This window comes from Oryctolagus cuniculus, chromosome 15, assembly GCF_051225735.1.
Source record: "Oryctolagus cuniculus isolate XC-2025 breed Fujian yellow rabbit chromosome 15, ASM5122573v1, whole genome shotgun sequence".
Lineage (NCBI taxonomy): Eukaryota > Metazoa > Chordata > Mammalia > Lagomorpha > Leporidae > Oryctolagus > Oryctolagus cuniculus.
The window spans coordinates 17,208,337-17,230,874 of NC_142881.1; the positions used below are offsets into that span (position 1 = coordinate 17,208,337).

Sequence of the window (22,538 nt, forward strand, 5' to 3'; positions counted from 1 at the left end):
GTGTGCATGTGTGTGTGTGTGTTTGTGTCCCTGTGTGATTTTTCTTTAAAGATCTGGCCTCCAAGATGGATGATCTGTTACCCACTGGGTCAGACTTATCTATGCAGGGAGTGTGCTGACTGAGGGAAGCCAAAAAAAGAATCTGAAAACACAAGGAAGCTATAAAATGGGGAAATGTTTAGAAGCCAAAGTCCTGATTCCACTGTGAGATTCTCTGTTTGCTTTTTTGTTCTGCGTGGGTGATGGTTCCTTATTTGGACTTTGAGAAAAGCTACTCCCTGAGCCAACATAGGAACATTAAAAATTGGACACCCCAGAGTTGTTGCTTTTAGCGGGAAGAAGGGTGGGCAAATGGGCCCACTTCACAGGCATCCTTTTTTTCCCTTGAATGATTCTGTCAAGGGAGAGACACCCTCCTTCTGCACCCCTAAGGATCACTCGTCTGTTCTAACATTTTTCTGGAGTGCCTGGCTTGATCACCTTGCTTCAGCTAATAACAGATCCAGGTAATGAAGTGACAATAATGCCCGCTGATGCAAGGGTTAATGGGGAGATGTGTGTGTTTGTACAAGGCTTCGTCACCTGCCTTCTGAAGTGATCGCGGCTGCTATAGGCATTTGTGACAGGAGCAGCTTTCGCAAAGACATCAGTCCTCCATAAATACACTTTTCTTATTGACAAGATGTCTTTTAACCCTAACAATAATGGAAGAAGGCCAATAAATGAAACATTTACTGCATAACTTGCCTTATTTTGGGGTGGTGCACGATTCCTTTCTAGCTGTCTCTAGAAGATGTTTTCTGCCTAATTTGTTCCCTGGAAATTTCGCTTGCTACAGTTATACATCTATGACGTTTTATTGCCTGAAGCCAAGTCTGCATAAAAACTTTCTTAAGATATACTTATCCTAATGCCAGGCTACAGAAAGAAAGCTGCTTTTTGCTGAATTATTTGTGCTACCCTGAAATACAGGGCAGAGACTTCCCGATAGTCATTGCCATAGGGTAGGTCTCAGCGGTTTCTGAGAAGGGGGGAAGAGACAAGAAAAAGGTGAAAAAGGTTTCATCTGGGTTGATTTGTAGAAGTCTTTAGAATTAATAATTGGGTGTGCATTTAACATATTAAAATGCCTGAGGTTTTCTCTTCATTGCTTTTAAAAAAAACATAGCTTCGATGACCCCATTTTTTATTACATAGCATCTTTGTCGGCTCAAACCCATTACTGTATTCAAAACTGGCATGGATACCAAAGCACCTCCCACAAAAACATGGGCACTTTAAGCTGAGGCAGAGACGACGTGAACCAGCATTGAGCAATCTCACAAGGTGGTTTACATGTGTTCAAGGGACAGACCAGGTGTAATTTCAGGAGAGGACAATGCCATTGTTCCTCTTGTAATTTATCTAGGTGTGGGCTGACACACCTGCTTCTGGCCCAAGGCATCATGGGATAGAGAAGGTGAAGGATCAAGGAGATTCCCAGGCCCCAGAGTGTGAAGATTTCAAATTTGGCAGGCTAAGAGTCCACAGCCCATTTAACGTCCCCGAACCCACCCCCCACCCATCTGGAAGGACTAATTGTATGTGAATCAAATCACTAGAGACTGGATCAGAACCAGCCTTCCTCAGTTCTCCTTCTTCCAAAATCCCGATTGTGTCTGTAAATGTGGATTACATTTCCTAATGAAACCCCCTCTGGGGGCCAGTGCTGTGACTTAGCAGGTAAAGCTGCCACCTGCAGTGCCAGCAGCCCATATGGGTGCGGGTTCAAGTCCTAGCTTCTCCACTTCTGATCCAGCTCCTTGCTATGGCCTGGGAAAGTAGAAGATGGCCCAAGTCCTTGGGCCCCTGCGTCCACATGGGAGACCTGGAAGAAGCTCCTGGCTCCTGGCTTCGGATTGGTGCAGCTCCAGCTGTTATGGTCATCTGGGGAGTGAACCAGCAGATGGAAGACTTTTCTCTGCCTCTGCCTCTCTGTAACTCTGCCATTCAAATAAAAAAAGAAAAAAGCTCAATCAAAGTAGGTGTGAATATATAATATTAAAAGAAAAAGAAATCCTCTCTGGGCAGGAAATGGGGAGCAGGTGAGTTGCCTCTGAGTCCCAGGGTCCAGCATCAGCTTGGATCTCAGTGTAGACTGCCTGAAGCACAGGGTTCTGCAACAGTGAGAGGCTTCCGGCTGCCTGTCATCCTGAGCAAACTCTGTTTCTTGGTAGCCTGAGGGCGCACTGTAAATACCTAGAGCAGGAGAGAAAGCATTAATCGTTATTTCTTAAAGGCTCCAGGATGCTGAAAACAAGAGGCTAGAATGACCCCCAGACCCCTGAAGAAACACAGGTGCCCACCCCAGCAGCCCTTCCCGCTGTCGCCTGGCCCCCCTCTGCACCTGGGTACCCAGACACCAATCCTCCCATGCTTTTGCATGATGGCGTCCTGGGGGTTCCTTGCTCCCAACCTGCAAAGCGCCCTGCACCTAAAGAAGCCCAGACTTTGGGTGCAGAAACTCTCAGAAATGCCCCTCATACCCCACCACTCCGCCTTCCATCCAGGCGGGGTTCACTGGGGAGTGAAGGTTTGAAATTGACCGGGTCTGTGCCTGGGAGATGCTCCTAAACCCACCCCATCCCCCAGTGGCAAGCGGTGATGATGCTATCTGGAAGCCAGATGGGGTGTTTTTTAGGGAAGGATCTGATAATGGTGTCTTTCAGCTTTTTCTTCTTTGAAGGAACCTCACACACCCCTGTATTCAAGAACCATCTTTCTAATGTGATCTTCTGGCTATGTGTATTATACCATTGCTGGTTACAAAACAGAACGTACTGTAGAAATATCTAGCAAAAACTACATTGTTCACTAAGAATATTCGGGGGACAGGCGTTTAGCCTGGTGGTTGAAACACAGGTCAAGGTGCCCACGTGCTGTAACAGAGTGCCTGGAGTCCACACCCGGCTCCAGCTCCTGACTCCAGCTTCCTACCGATACAGACCCTGGGAGGCACTGATGGTAGCTCAAGAACTGGATTTCTGCCACCCGCCTGGGAGACCTGGATGGAGTTCCTGGCTCCTACTACAGCCAGGCCCAATTTGGGCTTTGCAGGCATTTAGGAAATGAAGCTATGGATGGGAACTCTCCTGCGCTTGTCTCTCTCAAAATAATATAATAATAATAATTGGAAAGATGTGTTCCAAAATGTCAATAGCATTTTATTTCCTACATGATAGAATTCGGGATAATTTTTACCTATTTCTCTTTATTTTTTGTCTTACAACTGTGTACATTTGTATAATTAGAGTGGAAGTAATGCCACTGCTAACATTATATGTAATAAACAATTATATTTATTTATTGAACATGGCGTATTTTTACTTGCTTTCAAAAAAAAAAGATTTATTTATTTATTTGAAAGGCAGAGCTATAGAGAGGCAGAGAGAGAGAGAGAGAGAGGTCTTTCCATCCACTGGTTCACTCCCCAGATGGCGGCAACAGCTGGAGCTGCACCGATCTGAAGCCAGGAGCTTCTTTTAGGTCTCCCACATGGGTGTAGAGACCCAAGCATTTGGGCCATCTTCTACTGCTTTCCCAGGCCATAGCAGGGAGCTGGATCAGAAGTGGAGCAGCCGGGACTCGAACCAGTGCCCATATGGGATGCTGGCACTGCAGGCAGCAGCTTCACCTGCTACACCACATCATTGGCCCCTCCTTGCTTTCTTTTTTCTTTCTTTCTTTCTTTTTTTTTTTTTTAATCTAGTTGTAAGGCAAAGCAACAGTGAGAGAGATCTTCTGTGTCCTGGTTCACTCCCCAAAGGTCTGCAATAGCAAAAGCCAGGAGCCCAGAATTGCACCCAGGTGTCCTACATGGGTGCCAGGGCGCCAAATACTTGAACCATTGCCTCCCAGGATGCATTAGCAGGGAGCCGGAGTACCGGGGTTCGAATCAGCACTCCCATCCAGGTTAATTGGCTGCGCCACAATGCCCACCCCCATAACAGGTCATTTTAAATTCTGTTTGTGGTGGGCACTTGGCACAGCAGATAAGACAGCACTGGGACGCCTGCATCCCATATGGGAGATACTGTTCTGCTCTGCTGCCTTCCTAGCTCTTCTATCAATCATCAGCCACATGAGTAGCACTCAGCTACCCTTTCCTTAGGCCTGGAAGGCCGTGTGGATGAGTAAAGGCTAATCCTCCACCTGCGGCGCCGGCACCCCAGGTTCTAGTCCCGGTCGGGGCACCGGATTCTGTCCCGGTCACTCCTCTTCCAGGCCAGCTCTCTGCTGTGCCCGGGAGTGCAGTGGAGGATGGCCCAAGTGCTTGGTCCCTGCACCCCATGGGAGACCAGGAGAAGCACCTGGCTCCTGGTTTTGGATCAGCACGGTGCACCGGCCGCAGCGGCTATTAGCGGGTAAACCAACAGAAAAGGAAGACCTTTATGTCTGTCTCTCTCTCTCACTGTCCACTCTGCCTGTTAAAAAAAAAAAAAAAAAAAAAAAAAAAAAAAAAAAAAAACAACCCTAGAGCAGTCCCCTCCGCCTAAGAGATAAACAGGTCAGCACCACTTTTGAGACCCAGCTTTGTGGGGCTGATGCTGTGGATTAGCTGGTAACGCCACCATCTGTGGCGCCGGCATCCCATATGGGTGCGGGTTTCCATATGAGTACCAGCTGCTCCACTTCCGATCCAGCTCTCTGCTATGGCCTGGGAAATCAGTGGAAGATGGCCCAAGTCCTTGGGCCCCTGCACCTGCTTGAGAGACCTGGAGGAAGCTCCTGGCTCCCGGCTTCGGATTAGCACAGCTCCGGCCATTGCAGCCAATAGAGAGTGAACCTGCAGATGGAAGACTCTCTCTCTCTCTCTCTCTGCCGCTCTTCTCTCTGGGTAACTCTGACTTTCAAATAAATAAATAAATCATTTAAAAGAGAGAGAGAGAGACCCAGCTTTGCTCCCTGAGCTGAGTGCGGTTTATACTACGGATTGATCCTGAAGGCTCTCCAGAACTCCCTAGCCTGCACGTGACCCAGGGGTCTTGCATGAATGATAAAGCAATAATCGAAATGGGTCATTTCCTTCTATTCTGAACGTGGCATGAATCACAGCAGTGTTTGTCAGCAGTAAGGGTGTTGTAGACACTACCAGAAGTCACATCATAATGGTTATGGATTTACATTCCTCATTAATTCTAAATAACAATAGTTACTGTATGAGCCTTAATTAGGAAACAGGTAGAAAAGGACAGTGCAAATTTGGCTTATAAGAAATAGTTTGCTCGGCCGGCACCGCGGCTCACTAGGCTAATCCTCTGCCTCGCGGTGCCGGCACACCGGGTTCTAGTCCCAGTCAGGGCACCGGATTCTGTCCGGTTGCCCCTCTTCCAGGCCAGCTCTCTGCTGTGGCCAGGGAGTGCAGTGGAGGATGGCCCAAGTGCTTGGGCCCTGTACCCCATGGGAGACCAGGAGAAGCACCTGGCTCCTGCCTTCGGATCAGCGCAGTGCGCCGGCTGCAGCGCGCTGGCCGCAGCGGCCATTGGAGGGTGAACCAATGGCAAAGGAAGACCTTTCTCTCTGTCTCTCTCTCACTGTCCACTCTGCCTGTCAAAAAAAAAAAAAAAAGAAAGAAAGAAATAGTTTGACTGCTGTATTTCAATAGAATTCGGCTCTTTTGTAAGCCTGTGTGTTTTTGAAATTTACTTTTAGCACTTTTGCTATATATAATTTATATGTGATAAACTACCAGGTATTTCAAATTATATGGACCAAATTATGTCTCATCAAAATTTGTAGATTGAAGCCTGACCCTCCAATATGACAATATTGGGAGACAGGGTCTGTGAGGAAGTGATCGAGGTTAACTAACGTCATCAGGGTAGGTCCTAATCCACGGGACCAAAGTCCGCCGGTGCAGAGGAGCAGACCCCAGAGGAGGCGGCTGTGTACGAACCACGAGAGCCCTCGCTGCCAAGCACCCCTGCAGGCACCCTGAACTTAGATTTCTAGCCTCTGCAACTGTATGGAAATAAATTTCTGACATTTAAGCCACTGAGTCTGTGGTCTGTCATTAAGGCAACCCAAACTGACTGATAGATGCACAATTTGTTAAGTTTTAGCATAAATATATATACTTATGAAATCATTATTGCAATCACCCCGAAAAGGCTCCACCTTGAACCTTTGTAATTTCCCTTCCCTTCCTCCTCAGATCCCAACCCCCAGTTATTTCTGTCACCCTAGACTAGTTTGAATTTTCTAGAACTTTTTATAAAAAGAATCATACCATATGTACTCTTGAAAAAAAAAATCTGACTTCATGATTATCTTATATTCATTCTTATTACTGTGCATATTAATAGTTCTTTCCTTTGTTTTTCTGAGTAGTGTTATAGAGCATAGAGAAATATCAGTTTGCTTATCACCTGTTGATGGTTATTTATGGTTCCTGGCTATTATAAATCAAGTTTCATAGAATGTTGATATATAAGTCTTGTGTGCACATGTGCCTTCATTTCTCTTGCGTGATCACCTAGCATGTAGGTCTGTGACTAAATCACTGAATTACTTTTTGCATAGAGTGCAAGCAAGTCATGGACCTAAGCTCTTTTTGTTTTCTCTTAGAGGCCTCCAATTGTGCTAGCATCATTTACTGAAAGACTGCGATTGGCCTTAGGGTTTTTGTAGGAAATTAGGTGACCATACATATGCGAGTCTATTTCTGTACTCATCCATTGACCCAGTTACCTATCTTTACACTGATATGATATCATATTGTCTTAATTGTTGTGGTTTTATAGCAAGTCTTGAAGGGAGGGAGTATAAATCCTCTAACTTTATTCTTTTTAGAAGTTTGGTTTTTTTTTTTTTTTTTGTTTTGTTTTTTTTTTTTTTTTGCTTTTATCCATTTTCAAAGGAATTTTAGAATCAACTTGTCAATTTCTAAAACACAGCCTCTTAGGATTTTTCAGTTCAGGATTACTTGGGGTCAGGGGTCAGAAATTTTTTCTATAAGAAGCCAGAAAGTAAATGTTTTAATTTCTGTTTCAGCTATTGCATTCTGCCATCATAGCATGAGAGCAACCATAGGCAACACAGAAGCACGTGTGTGTGACTGTGTCCTAACAGAGAGCAGTTTACAAAAACAGGTTGCAAGTGGAATTTGCTCTGTAGGGCATACTTGGCCTATCCCTCATACAGATCAGCGTGGGGGCAACTGACATTTTAACAAAATTTAGTTTTTTCACCATTAACATGATAAATCTGTTGTTTATTTAGGCCTTCTTCAGTTTTCTTTTTTCCATTTTGTGTGTGTGTGCATGAGAGACGGGGAGAGAGAGAGAGAGAGAGAGAATATGAATGAGGATCTTTCATTTGTCTTCTGGTTCATTTCCCAAATGCTTGTAACAGCCAGGCTGGGACAGGTCAAAGCCAGGAGCCTGGAACTCCATCTGGGTCTCTCCCATGTGGGTGGCAGAGACCCAAGTACTTGAGCCATCACCTGCTGCCTCCCAGGGTGCACATAGCCGGAAGCTGAATCTAAAGTGGAAGAGCAAGGACTCAAAGCAGGCACCTTGATACAGGATGCAGGTGTCTCAAGCAGTATCTCACCTGGGCCAAAAGTCCACCCCAGTGCTTTTAAATAGATTTTGATTTTTAGAATAGTTTTAGATGTACAGAAAGATGGAAAAGAGAGAACAGAGTGTTCCTATATACCCTGTGCTGTTTTCCTATTAACACCTTACATTAGTATGTCACATTTGTAGCAACTAACAAAGCAATATTGAAACCTGACTATTAACTGAGGTCCATACTTTACTCCAACTTCCTTGGTTTTTACCAAATGTTCTTCTTCTTCTTTTTCTTATTTATTATTATTTTTTATTTATTTGACAGGTACAGTTACAGACAGTGAGAGAAAGAGACAGAGAGAAAGGTCCTCCCTCCACTGGTTCACGCCCCAAATGGCCGCTGCGGCCGACACTGCTGATCTGAAGCCAAGAGCCAGGTGCCTCTTCCTGGTCTCCCACATGGGTACAGGGGCCCAAGCACTTGGGCCATCCTCCACTGCCCTCCCGGCGCCACAGCAGAGAGCTGGACTGGAAGAGGAGCTGTCGCTCCCCATTTTCGTGGAGGAACGACACAGGACCCTGCGCTGTTCTTTTGTCTGCTCGGCCCTTCCCGGGTTTGCTGCTGGTTCTTCCCGGGTTGGCTACTATCCCTTCCACCTCCGTGGAAGGGCAGTTCCCCCTAGCCACATTCCCCACTTCCGCAGGGGAGCGGCACACCGCCGGCCGGCTCTTCTCGGGGGCTGCACAGGTGTTCCCCTTAGATGTTCCCCATAGATGTTCCTGGTGCATGCCGTCTCTCTCCTCCTTTATAGTCCTCCTCCGCCAATCCTAACTCGGCTGCCCACACGCCGAGTACGCTGGCTCTCCTCCAATCAATAGCAAGTCCTACAGTTTATTAGTTGAACTGGAGGCAGCTGTGCGGAAGCTGTTTACTTCTCTCCCAGCGCCATATTGTGGGAGAGCAGATGCATAGAATAAGTCTTAATTCCAGTAACTCAGTCCAGTCCGGGCTGCTCCCCACAAGGAGCAACTGGGACTAGAACCCAGTGCCCATATGGGACGCTGGCGCCGCACCAGCCCCTCTTTTTTTTTTTTTTTTAATTAAGATTTATTTGTTTATTTGTGGCTGGTGCCGCGGCTCAATAGGCTAATCCTCCACCTGCGGCGCAGGCACCCAGGGTTCTAGTCTCGGTCGGGGCGCCGGATTCTGTCCTGGTTGCTCTTCTTTCAGTCCAGCTCTTTGCTGTGGCCTTGGGAAGGCATTGGAGGATGGCCCAAGTGCTTGGGCCCTGCACCCGCATGGGAGACCAGGAGGAAGCACTTGTTCCTGGCTTCGGATCTGGGAGGTGAACCAATGGAAGGAAGACCTCTCTCTCTCTCTCTCTCTCTCACTGTCTAACTCTGCCTGTCAAAAAAAAAAAAAAAAAAAAAGGATTTATTTGTTTATTTGAAAGGCTGAGTTACAGAGAGGCAGTGGCAGAGAGACAGAGAAAGGTCTTCCATCCGCTGGTTTGTTCCCCAGATGGCTGCAACGACCAGAGCTGAGGCAATCCGAAGCCAGGAGCCAGGAGCTTCTTCTGGGTCTCACACATGGGTGCAGGGGCCCAAGGACTTGGGCCGTCTTGTACCACTTTGCCAGGCCATAGCAGAGAGCTGGATCAGAAGTGGAGCAGCCAGGACTTGAACTGGCGTCCATACGGGATACCAGGACTGCAGCCGGCAGCTTTACTTGCTGTGCCACAGCGCTGGCCCCCCGAACGTTCTTTTATCATTCCAGGGTCACATCCAGGACACCATCTCACATTTATTTCTCTTTAGCCTTCTCTTGATGGTAACACTTTCTCAAAGGTACCCTGTAAGGTGACCTTGACAGCTTTAAGAATATTAGTAGTCAGGCAGTATGCAACACTATTGGATTTTGTCCCCTGTTTTTCTCATTAGACCTGAGCTATGGGTTATTTGGAGAAAGACCACAGAGGTCAAGTGCCATTTTCACTGCATCGTATCAAACATACATCATTATAATTTGTGACTTTTGATATTAACCTAGATTTTATGGCTGTTTCTCCACTGTTAAGTTACTCTCCTTTTTCCACCTTTCTGTACTGTTCACTTTGTAAAGAAGTTACTATGTGCAACCCACACCTAAAGAGTAGAAAGTTAGACCTTTTAAAACTTATTTTTGGGGCTGGCCCTGTGGCATAGTAAGCTAAGCCTCCACCTGTGATGCTGACAGCCCATATGGGCGCTGGTTTGTGTCCCAGCTACTCGTCTTCCGATCCAGCTCTCTGGTATGGTCTGGCAAAGTGGTACAAGACAGCCCAAGTCCTTGGGCCCCTGCACCTGCGTGGGAGACCCAGAAGAAGTTCCTGGCTCCTGGCTTCTTAGCTCTGGCCATTTTGGTCATTTGGGGTGTGAACCAGTGGATAGAAGACCTTTCTGTCTGTCTCTCCCTCTCCCTGTAACTCTGCCTCTCAAGTAAATAAATCTTTAAAGATAAAACCAACAAAAAAACTATCTTCCAAAATAACTTTCATTCAGCTCCAGCAATGAATGAGCATTCCTGTTGCTCCACATCCTTGTCAGGATTTGATGGCTCAATCTGAAATTCCCCGAGGACATATGATGTTGCACATCTTTTCATATGCTTATGTCCCTAGCCTTGGGTAGCGCCAGTGCTTTGGATATCAGCCAGTCTCATAGGTATGCAGTGGGATCCCAGGGTCATTTCGAGCTGTAATTCCCTGATGGCGTGATCTTAAGCATCTCTTCACATGCTTATTTGCCACCTTCTTTGGGGAGGTGTTCACTTCTTGAACTATATTTTTGCTGATCACAGAATTCTGGGTTGCTGATTTTTGTTGTTTTGCTTCTGTCAGTATGTTAAGGATTTTGCTTAGCCATCTTCTGCCTTGTATGTTTCTGGGAAGAATTTTGCTGTCATTTTTTGTATGTTGTGTATATTAGTGTGTCTTTTAACTCTGGGTGCTTTTAAAGTATTTTTCTTTAGGGTTGGTTTTAAGCATTTTAATCAAGGTAGGCTTTATAAAGGTATGCTTTAGTGTACTTTTATTCCATGTTTTTTGTGCTTGGGGTTTGTTGAGCTTCTTGAAACCTCGGATTTCACCAAATTTGAGTTTTTGACCAGTATTTCTTCAAGGATTTTATCATTTGAGGACTCCAGTTACATATATATTGGACTACTTGAAGTTGTTCCATAGCTCAGTAGGTCTCTGTTCATTTTTCAAGCGCTGTCTCTTTGGGTTTCATTTTAGATGTTGCTGTTTGTAAATTCACTAACAACTTTTGCAGCATGTTATCTGCTATTAATCCCATCTAGTGTATTTTTACCTTAGACATTATAGTTTTTATCTCTAAAATTTTTAAAAATATTTTAGATGTCTCTACTTATTATTTTCATTCTTTCATCCAGCTTCTAGAATATGATTGCTTCAGTGGCACACTCTACTAATTCTATCATCTGTATCATTTCAGAATCAATTTTGATTGAGTGATGTTCACATTATTATGGGTTCTATTCTGACTCTTCGGATGTCTGGTAACTTTCTTCACATGCCAGGCAATACCTTACCTTTTGGGTGCTGGATATTTTTGTATTCTTACAAGTATCCTAAATGCTCTTGGGCTTTGTCCTGGAACATGATCAAGTTACTTGGAATTGATTTTTTAGTCTTGCTTGTAAATCTTGTTGAGTGAGATCACAGCAGTGTTTAGTTTAGATCTAAATATTCCCAGCTATAAAGACAAAATCATTTTGAGTTACTCTATCTGGACTCTGTGGTTGATGAGAACAGAAACTATTTCTGATGTGATGTGAGTGTGAGACTCAAGACTTGCTCCTTCTATTCCTTTCCTGGCCTTGTGTAGTATCTTTACATGCATGAGCTCATCTGTGCCCATCTGAAACAAAGGAGCCCATCTCTCTAGATCTCTGGAGTTCTCTTTATGCAATTCTCTCCTCTTGGGTTTTTCTGCTTTGCAAATTCCAGCTGCAATGACCTTTCCCCATGTTTCTTTTTTTTTTTTTTTGTAAGATTTATTTCATTTATTTGAAAGGCAGAGTTACAGAGAAAGGCAGAGACAGAGAGAGATCTTCCATCTGCCGGTTCACTCTCCAATTGGCCATATGGCCAGAGCTGAGTCGATTTGAAGCCAGGAACCAGGAGCTTCTTTTGGGTCTCCCACATGGGTGCAGGGGCCCAAGCACTTAAGCCATCTTCTACTGCTATCCCAGGGCATAGCAGAGAGCTGGATCAAAAGTGGAGCAGCCGGGACTCAAACCGGAGCCCATATGGGATGCTGGTACTGCAGGCTGAGGCTTTAACCCACTACGCCACAATGCAAATCCATCAGCTCCCGCAGTTTAAAAACTCTCCACGCAGCAAGCTGGGCAATATCATAGTCTCTTATAGTTTGTTTCTCATCTCTCAAGGGTCATTACTCTTTGTTGCTCAATGGTCAATATTTAGAAAACCATGGTTTCATATACGTTGTGCAGCATTTTACTTGTTTTGTGGAGTAAAGCACATCCGATTTCTATTTCTCCATGTTGGCCAATGGTAGATACTTGGAATTAATCCTAATTTTTTTATTTAATGCATTTGAAGCAAAATATGGGCATTGAGAAGGTGTTCATGACACACACACAAACTAAGAACTCCTGCTCGGGACCTCAAGTTTAGTTCCTAATTTTTGGCCTTCTCCTTTACAGGGTGCACAGCTTTTCTTTGGGCAGATGGGGCAAGCTCTGGACTTGCTTCGGGGCCCTTGGAAACCAGGTGTGAGCATGGATGAGAATCTGAGTGTGACCACCTTTGGGAGGCCTGGACCCCTGGATACCTGGGTGTCCCCCTAGAGCAGTAGGAGGAGCCTAGTTTCCTCCCTACGCTGTGTGTGTGTGTGTGTGTTTGACAGGCAGAGTGGACAGTGAGAGAGAGACAGAGAGAAAGGTCTTCCTTTTGCCGTTGGTTCACCCTCCAATGGCTGCCGCGGCCCGCGCGCTGCAGCCGGTGCACTGCGCTGATCCGATGGCAGGAGCCAGGTGCTTCTCCTGGTCTCCCATGGGGTGCAGGGACCAAGCACTTGGGCCATCCTCCACTGCACTCCCTGGCCACAGCAGAGAGCTGGCCTGGAAGAGGGGCAACCGGGACAGAATCCAGCGCCCCGACCGGGACTAGAACCTGGGGTTTCGGCGCCGCAAGGCGGAGGATTAGCTTATTGAGCCAGGGCGCCCAGCCCCTACGCTGTTTTCTCTCTGTGGGTTGCATCTCTGTTGCTTCTCACGGAGAGGTTGGCGAATCTGCTGCAGGCGGTTAGAAAAATATACCCTGGAATGTGACTCTCACAACAGAGCTGGCCGGTTATCTTCCCCTCCCTGGAAACTCTTCCCATCCCCACTGCAGACTTTCCCCCGTTTCCCCTGCCTCCGTAATTAGGGTTTAGGCTTCCTGAATCTCAAGGCCTTTGCCTGGTGCAGGAACCTACGCACGCCTCTCTCACAGAACACGTTCTGTTAACCCTGGTGAAAGTCACAACAGGTTGGAGCTGGAGGGCAGCTGGCTCTACACGGAAACTCTTCAATGGTCCTAGACTTTTCTTAGTATTCCGGGTCTCCCTAATTCCCTATGGGAAACTAGAGCTACCTGGTCTGCCCAGTGGCGATGAATGCAAGGAACTCAACATTTGTCAGTAAGTCTGTTGTAGCGAGGCAGCAGGGACAGCCCTGTAGCTCCAAAAGGAAAGTCAGCTCTTACCCCAGCATCACGCTCAGAAGCCCTGTCTCTGAATCCCTCCTCTCACCTGGGTTTACACTTCCTGTCCCAGGAGTAACAAGGCCACCAGCATGGGAACCTCTAAAATCCAGCCTTGAGCATGCACGTGTTGTTTGAAAAATCTTATTCATTTTCATCTACTTGAAAGGTACAGTAACAGAGGGAGGGAGAGACAGGAAGAGAGATCTTCCATTGTCTGGTTCACTCACCAAATGCCCCAATACCCAGGGCTGACCAGGCCAAAGCCAGGAGCCCAGAACTCTATCCTGATCTCCCAAGTGAGCGGCGGGGGCCCAAGCACTTAAGCCGTTATGAGCTGCTCCCACACACCTTAGCAGGAAGCTGGATCAGAAGCAGAGTAACGGGGACTCGAACCGGAACTCCATTGTGGGCTGCAGGCATCCCAAGCAGCGCCTTAACCTGTGGCACAAGCCCACCTCTATGCGTATATGATACCTACTGCACCCTGGTCCTGAATAAGGCACTGAGTTCAAGTGATGAGCAAAAGAAACCAGACTCCACAGCTTCTCTCTTCAGAAGGCATCTAATGGAGACAAAGTGTGTGTGTGTGCACGTGTGTGTGTCTGTGTGTGTGTGTGTGTGTAAAGAGTTCAAAATTCAATACATATAGGAGGGGGCTCCAAAAAGTTCATGGACAATTTGCATTAAACTGTAACTCAATTTTTTTTGACAGGCAGAGTGGACAGTGAGAGAGAGAGACAGAGAGTGTAATTCAATTTTTTTTTTAAAAAATTATTTATTTATCTGTTTGAAAGGTAGAGTTACAGAGAGGCAGAGGCAGAAGCAGAGGCAGAGAGAGAAGTCTTCCATCAGCTGGTTCACACCCCAAATGGCTGCAATGGCCAGGACTGGGCCAATCTAAAGCCAGGAGCCAGGAGCTTCTTCCCGGTCTTCCAGGTGGATGCAGAGGCCCAAGGACTTGGACCATCTTCCAGTGCTTTCCCAGGTGCATTAGCTGGGAGCCGGATCAGAAGTGGAGCAGCCGGGACTTGAACTGGTGCTCATATGGGATGCCTGTACTGCAGGCAGTAGTTTTACTCGCTACGCCATAGCACTGGTCCCTGTAATTCAATTTTTGCATGAATTTCTTGAAGCACCCTCAAGAAATGTGTGTATGTGTGTGTGTGTGCACGCAGATATATAAAGTATAACAATGATAAGCTTTAATGAAGAATCAGAAAGCATTAACTTGTCAGGGAGAGAAAACTGGTCAGAAAGGAAGAAATGATGACTCGGCTAACATGTGAGGGGTGAGGAGGTTTTTATTAGGGGGAGAGGAATGTTCCTGGCCAGAAGAAACAGAATGTACAAAGGCCCTGTGGCCTGAGGAAGCAGGTGTGTGTGGCAGATTGTATTTCCCAACGCCGACTGCATCACTGTGAGATACCCCGTTGTGCTATCCTCATTGCTGGGGAGAGGAGGATCTATGTCGCCTTCCCTTAAATCTAGCTGGGCCTGTGTGTACAGGCTCAGTCTGAAAAATCTTCCACCTGATCCTGGGATGCAGCCATTGTGCTGTGAGCGGCCTCACAGCCTCCTGGAAAGCCTCGGTGGATGGCACAACAGGCAGGGGAGGGCAGAGCCCTCGGAGGATTCCAGCCACAGCCTTGAAGCCACTGCAGCAGACGCCAAGTGGGGCAAGTGCTGCCCAAATTGCAGACTTGTGAGCAAAACAAATATTGTCATCATCATTTTAAGCCACTGAATATTGGCGTGGCTTGTTCTGGAGCTGCAGACAACAGTGTGTAGGGGAAGCAGGAGTAAGCCAGTGGGAGAGAGCACAGAACCCTTGGAGGACTAGGCTGCAAACTGAAAACGGACACAGAGCAAGGGCTGGATCCATACCTGGCTGCAAGCTCGTTGGCAGCAGAAGAGGCACCCTCTGGACAGAGACCATAGCGCGTGGCCGAAGCCAAGTGGCCTTGTCCAGGGAGCACCTGCACAATCATACTCAAGGCCTTGGCTATGGGGTTGAGTCTTTCTAGGAGCAAAGGGAAATCAGGTCAGGGACTAGTGGGGTGATTCTTAGCACTTCAGCTCTGGGACTCCTGAAAGACTTCAAAAGCTGCTGTCCCCAGATTTCAGTAAAGCATGGGGCCAGAAAAGTCAAACTTTCTGTCTCCTCCCTCTCTCTTAGATCAAAGTAGAGATAGCATCTCCTACTTACATGTTCAACTCGACCTCCTTACCAATCCCAGTTCTGGCCTGGCCCAGGAGACTTAAATCATGGCTGAAAGGAAAGGTTGGAGGCTGGCACGATGGCACACTAGGTTAATCCTCCACCTGTGGCGCTGGCATCCCATATGGGCACCGGGTTCTAATCCTGGCTGCTCCTCTTCCAGGCCAGCTCTCTGCTGTGGCCCGGGAAGGCAGTGGAGGATGGCCCAAGTGCTTGGGCCCTGCACCTGCATGGGAGACCAGGAGAAGCACCTGGCTCCTGGTTTTGGATCAGCATAGCTCCGGCCATGGCGGCCACTTGGGGAGTGAACCAATGGAAGGGAGCCCTTTCTCTCTATCTCTCTCACTGTCTGTAACTCTACCTGTCAAATAAATAAATAAATAAAAATCTTTAAAAAAAAGAAAGAAAGAAAGGTTGGCTAGCATCTGGTCCCTTTGCCTTTTCTTTCTTCTCAAGTTGTATTTTGTTTGTGAGTGACAAGTAGTACTTGTGTGTGTGTGTGTGTGACACAATGTAATGCTTTGATATATGTTTGCATGGTTGAATGATCAGTTTAGTCTAATTAGCATATCTAGCACCTCAAATATTTATTATTTCTTTGTGGTGAAAATATTTATATCTTATTAGCTATTTAAAGTCACCATGCTGTGCAACAGGACACCGGAACTTTCTCTTCCTGTCTAACTGGAACTCTGTACCCATTGATCAATGTCTCCCCTGTCCCCATCCTCCTCTCCCTCATCTCCCCACCCACACCTGCCCCCCAGCTCCAGCCCCTGGTAACCATTATTCCATTTTCTACATCTATGAGTTTGACTTTTTTTAAGTTGCACACTTAAGTGAGATCATACAGAGTTGTCCTTTTATGTCTGGCTTATTTCATGTGACACAACGTCCTCTAAGTTCATCCATGCTGTCACAAATGATAGAAATGCCTGCGTTTTCAAAAATGCTCCTTTGCGGATGTTCGAGATTGTTGTGACGCATTCATCGGTTGATGAACACTTGGGTTGAGCCTCCGTCCTTGCCTGTTGTGAACAGGGCTGCGAAAAGGAGGCAAGCGCACATAACTTCAGCGCACACTGATTTCCGTTCCTCTGAGCATATGCCAAAGTGGGCTCGCTGGATCACAGGGTGGACGCAGCTCTAGTTTTGGAGAAACTGCCATGCTCTTTGCCGCAATGGCTGTCCCTTTGCCTTTCCGGGTCCTCATCCAACCAGTGGCCCAGATGTCGCAGGTTTAGATGTCTGCTCCTGTATTTCATCTTCTTCCCCTCGTTCTCTGCTCTCCCTCTCACCTGACCTCCGAGGGAATGACCTCTAATGCTCACCAGGAGAATCCCCAGGCTCTGGACCCTGACCAGTGCCTGCCACATGGGCAGACCATGTGCAGGAGGACGGATGTGATGCCTGAACCACGGTGTGGACTGTGGAAGTCGCTGTCGCCTTTCTCCTCAGTGGCCATTCTCTCCCTTTTCCCTCATTACTGGGATCTGGATTGTATTAACCTGGTCCAAGTGACCAGAGCTTTTCGGGAAGCCTGGAGGAGTGAAAACTTTGCTCTAAATCAATCATAGTGGTCTCATTCTTGCCCAGTGAATGATTTGGCCATAGACCAATGTGTAGCAAGGGAAGGTCTTCTGGGGGCCTCCCAGAGTTTGCACTGCCCGTGAACAGGAACATGGGAGCCTACACCGTGCATTCCCATGGAACTGTCAATGAATGTTCTTGGTTTCATGTGATTCTCAGAGCTGCAGCAGCCAGCCTGGGACTATGAGGGAGTCTTTCTTATGAGGGTCAGTTAACAGGCTGAGGGTGAAAAAATGGAGAGACGATACAATTGGGCAACTAAATGCTCCACTCTGGAATCATTCCAACCCCAGCCTCCTTGTTGTGTAAGGTAATAAATGAGTTCATTGTTTAAGGCACTTTATGTTAGTTTGCTGTTACTTGTGACTAAAGCTTCCTAACTGATACAAGCCTTCTTGTTGTGAAATCCCTGGTCATAAACTTGGTTTATTCTTCTACCCAAGAGTATAAGATGGAGAAAAGTCACCAACATTGTAAGTGCCTACTGCACGCCAGAAACTGTGCTAAATGCTTTCCATTGAATCTTCACGTGCGGAAGGGCTGCAGTTTTCAACATGGCTACAAATTCTGTACTGCTTTTCCGGTAAAGACTTGGGGTCTGTCTCCCTTCCTCTTGCATCTAGGTAGTCTTAGGTATACAACTGGTGCTCAGTATTTGCAGGTTCCTCATCTGAAGATTCAACCTCATCTGAAGATTCAAGAATCTATATATAAAGATTTAAAGATTCATTTTATTTATTTGAAAGGCAGAGTGACAAAGACAGAGGGAGAGGGGTCAGTACTGTGGCATTGTAGGGTAAGCCCCCACCTGCAGCACCAGTATCCCATATGGACATAAGTCCATTTCCTGGCTACTCCTCTTCACATCCAGCTCCTCACTAATGCCCTGGTTTCCCAGTGCAAGATGGCCCAAATGCTTGGGCCCCGAACCCACATGGGAGACCCAAAAGAATGGGCCCAGCTCTTACCATTGCAGCCACTTGGGGAGTGAACCAGTGGATGGAGGAGCTTTCCCTGTGTCTCTCCTTCTCTCGTATGTAATTCTACCTCTCAAAAAAATAAATAAAATCTTTTTTTTAATTTATTTTATTTTATTTTTTGACAGGCAGAGTGGACAGTGAGAGAGAGAGACAGAGAGAAAGGTCTTCCTTTGCCATTGGTTCACCCTCCAATGGCCGCTGCGGCCAGCGCACTGCGGCCTGCGCACCGCGCTGATCCGATGGCAGGAGCCAGGAGCCAGGTGCTTTTCCTGGTCTCCCATGGGGTGCAGGGCCCAAGCACCTGGGCCATCCTCCACTGCACTCCCTGGCCACAGCAGAGGGCTGGCCTGGAAGAGGAGCAACTGGGACAGAATCCGGCGCCCTGACCGGGACAAGAACCCGGTGTGCCGGCGCCGCTAGGCGGAGGATTAGCCTAGTGAGCCGTGGCGCCGGCCAAATAAAATCTTTTAAGAAAAAAAAGGCAGAGGTAGAGATGGAGAAAGGGAGAGTTCTTCCATCCACTGGGTCACTCCCCAAATAGCTGCAACAGCCAGGGCTGGACTAGGCCAAGACCAGGAGTCTGGAACTCCATCTGGGTCTCCCACATAGGTCTCAGGGGCCCAAGCGCTTGGGCTGTCCTCTGCTGCTTTCCTAAGAATATTAGCAGGGAGCTGGATTGGAAGAACAGCTGAGACGTGAACCTGGACTCCAACGTGGGATGCCTGCATTGCAGGTAAAGAATTAACCTGCTGTGCCACAACACTGGCCCTGAAAATATATTTTTAAAAATATTGTGTCTGTACTGAACATGTACAGACTTTCTTCTTTCTCATGATCATTCCCCAAACAATAGAGTATAACAATGATTTGCATAGCGTTTCCATTGTATTAGGTATTGTAAGTAATCCAGAGATGGTAAAAGTATAGAGGAATGTACGTGGGCTATGTGCAAACACTTTGGCATTCTATACAGGGGACTTGAGCATCTGAGCATTTTGGTATCCGTGGCTGCAGGAAACCAAGAACCTTCATTGACAATTCCATGTTAGTACACGGCGTCGTCTCCCATGTTCCTGCTCACGAACAATGCAAGTTTTGAGAGGCCCCCAGAAGACTTTCCCTTGCTATACATGGTTGCAGGGAGAGATGCTGGAACAAATCCCCTGTGGACACCACTGAGGGACAGCTGTTCTTTCAGCAATTTAGTATAGTGGAAGCCCTGGCCATGAAAAGCGGGGAAGCTGTTTCCTGTTTCCTGAAGCAACACAAGAAGTTCAACTAATCTAATAAAGAGTTCCACCATGGTGGGACATCCTGGCATAGGTGTGCTGACTGTGTCAGCTGAGCCAGTGTGCCGATTACCTGGCTAGAGCTCAAGACCTGTGAGTGATGCCACCTCACACCTTCCAGAGCAGCTGCACACCCCCCAGTGACTTCCATGACCCCACGTGGAACAGAACCACCCAGCCAAGCCCTGACCAGAATTATGAGACACAATAAAATGCTGCTGTTTTATTAATTTTTGAAGGTTTTTATTTAATGAATACAAATTTTCATATGTACAGCTTTTAGGGATATAGTGTTTCTTCCCCCTATTCTCACCCTCCCACCCCCACTCCCATCCCACCTCCTACTCCCTCTCCCACTCCATTTTCCATTAAGATTCATTTTTAAATGATTTTATATACAGAAGACCAACTCCATTCTAAGTAGAGATTTCAACTATTTGCACCCATGCAGAAAAATATGGAATGCTTCATGGATTTGCGTGTCATCCTTGCTCAGGGGCCATGCTAATCGTCTCTGTGTCGTTCCAATTTTAGTATATGTGCTGCCCAGGCGAGCACATGGCTGCTGTTTTACACCACTAAGTTCTGAGCTGCTTGGAGACACAGCAATAGATGGCCAGAATAGAAGGTGTTATTGTTTCTATGTTGCAGATAGGATGAGGGGTAAGGGGGCAGGATCAATCCCAGAGTGTGGTTTGCCAAGGCCTAGGTTCTGCCCTCCGCTCCTGGGCCCTTTCTTGACACACAAGTACATCCCAGGCCTGTTCTCTGTTTTGACCCCAGGTTCACAATCTGGCATCATTCTCTAGACTTACGGCCCCTACACAACTCTTCTGTTGACCACAATTGGACAACCCAGCTGAGACCTCTCACTTCTCTCTCTGTCTCATTCGTGGCCTGACCAATGCCACCTGCTCACTCCTGTGAGCCTCTGGATGTCCTGTTATCTCCCAGGCTCAACCCCTTCCAGATGGAAGTCCCTGCTCTTTACTTAAACCATGCACAGTTACTGAGTGGCTGCTCAGGTCCAGGTAGTTGAACAGGTGCGGCGGATGCAAGCGGGGCCGTCCACTTCACACAGGATGGAGCACGGAAGTGTTGCGTGAGCTTCATCAGCAGAGATGTTCCTGTATAGACTTCCTGGTGGACACTGTCCTTCAGAGGAAGGAAGACGCTCATTCCAGAATTGCTCCATGCCCCGCGACTCCCGTCAGCATTTTTGTTTTGTTTTATTTTAGCATATGAAGCTGTTACTCACCTCTGGCCCAGCCTGGCTTACCAGGCATGGTTCTAAAGTCCCCCCATGAAGCCAGCCCTTCCTCTTCAGGAGAGCAAAACTTGGTCACCAGGGCAGGGTGCTGGGGAGTAGGGCCGCACTCGGGACCCTCTCGGCTGTGCCCGCCTTGGCCTCCTTTCCTTTGTGTTTTGCCTTGGCCTTTGCACTTTTGTGCACATCACTCACTCCCTGTGCTTAGTCCGTGAGTCTTCAGGGTGGAGAGGTAGCTGATTGTCAGGAGGCCTCAAAACTCTGGTCAAAAGAATCCTCGCGCTCACATTTCCTTTGTAACTTTCCCCCTATAGCCAGCAGTAACAGAAAACAGGATTTCTAGGACCAAGAAAGCCTAATCAGACCCAAGGGACCATCAATACCACACAAACAACTTCCAGATAAACAGACACAGAAGAACACAGGGTGTGAGCTACAAGCGTCTGTGTAGGCAGAAATGAGCCAGAATTATGTTATAATCTGAAACAGGACAGGAGGAACAGAAAAAGAAGACGACAGACGCTGGTCCAGATCTGCCACCTACTAGTTGTATGACTGAACAAAATGTCAACTTTTCTAACCCTCAGTTTTCTTACCTGTGAAATGGTGATAAACATCTATCTTACCCCATACTTTGTAAGAATGCAATGCAATAACACATGGAAAGCACATAGCACAGTGTCTACCACATAGTAAAGGCTTAAAACATGACAGCTACTCACCACCATCATCGTCATCATTGTCATTTTTTCAAGTTCATATTCTGTGCCTTAGTGTCTTGAAGCTCTTGCATCCTGCACTTGGAAATGAGAGGGCTGTCTCCCTCAAAGAAGCTAAGCCAAGGGCCCTCCTTCCCGCTCTCTGTCTTCTCACTCCTCCACCAGCCTTGCCTCGCTTTCTCCTAGGGCTAGATAGAGGCTTTTCAGAATTCTGTCTTCAATGGCTGTTTCCTGGAAAACACGCATATTCAAAGCAATGATCGGACAGGCACCTGTAGGATTATGCCGGAGTGAAGTATGGAAGAGCTGTCGGGGACGAAACATCACCTGCTGCGGGGCTGATGTGGTGCAATGGGTTAAGCTGCCACTTGTGACCCTGGCATCCCCTATCAGAGTGCTGGTTCAAGTCCCAGCTAGTCTGCTTCCAATCCACTAAAGCTCTCAGGAAGACAGCGGATGATGAACCAAATACTTGAGTCCCTGCTACCCACATGGGAGACCCAGATGGAGTCCTCAGCTCCTGACTTTGACCTGGTCCAGCCTTGGATGTTGTGGGCATTTGGGGGAATGAATCAGGGTATGGAAGGTGTTCTTCCACCTTTCAAAGAAATAAATACCTCTATATATAAATAAAGATGAACACTGTGTACAGGACTGTTAAGTGCTTGACTTAGTCCAATTGAACATGTCTAAGAATGTGTCATGTGAAGGAGACAACCTTTCTCAGACTAAAGACTCAGGTAGGCAATTTAAGTGGGTAGTAGAGAGTTCTTATATATCAACTAAATGTAGGACAAAGTCTTTGTCCCATTATTGAGGATTCACATCTGGGGCCCAGGAGACTAGAATCCCGGGAAAGAGCTGTCCAAAAATGCATCATGTTGGCTTGTTACACACACACACACACACACACACGTAATATTCATTTTATTTATGATATATATATATGTATGCATATATTGCTCGGAACAGGAAAAATATTTCCACAAGCAAGCATTCAAAAGATAGTGGGGCATTGCTTTGGCTCCAGAAAGTTCTGACTTCAGCAGCTTCCTGAAAGTGGAATAACACAGTATGCTTTGGGAAGTGTATTAAGTTCCCCCCCCTGCTTCTCAGTGCCTGCTTGAGACAGGAATTTTGCAATTCTA

General features: G+C 47.0%; 1 non-coding gene across 1 annotated transcript; it reads right to left on the reverse strand.

Moving 5' to 3' along the window:
* Positions 1-19,855: 19,855 nt before the first annotated feature.
* Positions 19,856-19,962, reverse strand: LOC127484314 (U6 spliceosomal RNA). Its single transcript, XR_007911183.3, has one exon. It is a non-coding gene; the product is annotated as a U6 spliceosomal RNA (small nuclear RNA).
* Positions 19,963-22,538: the final 2,576 nt, after the last annotated feature.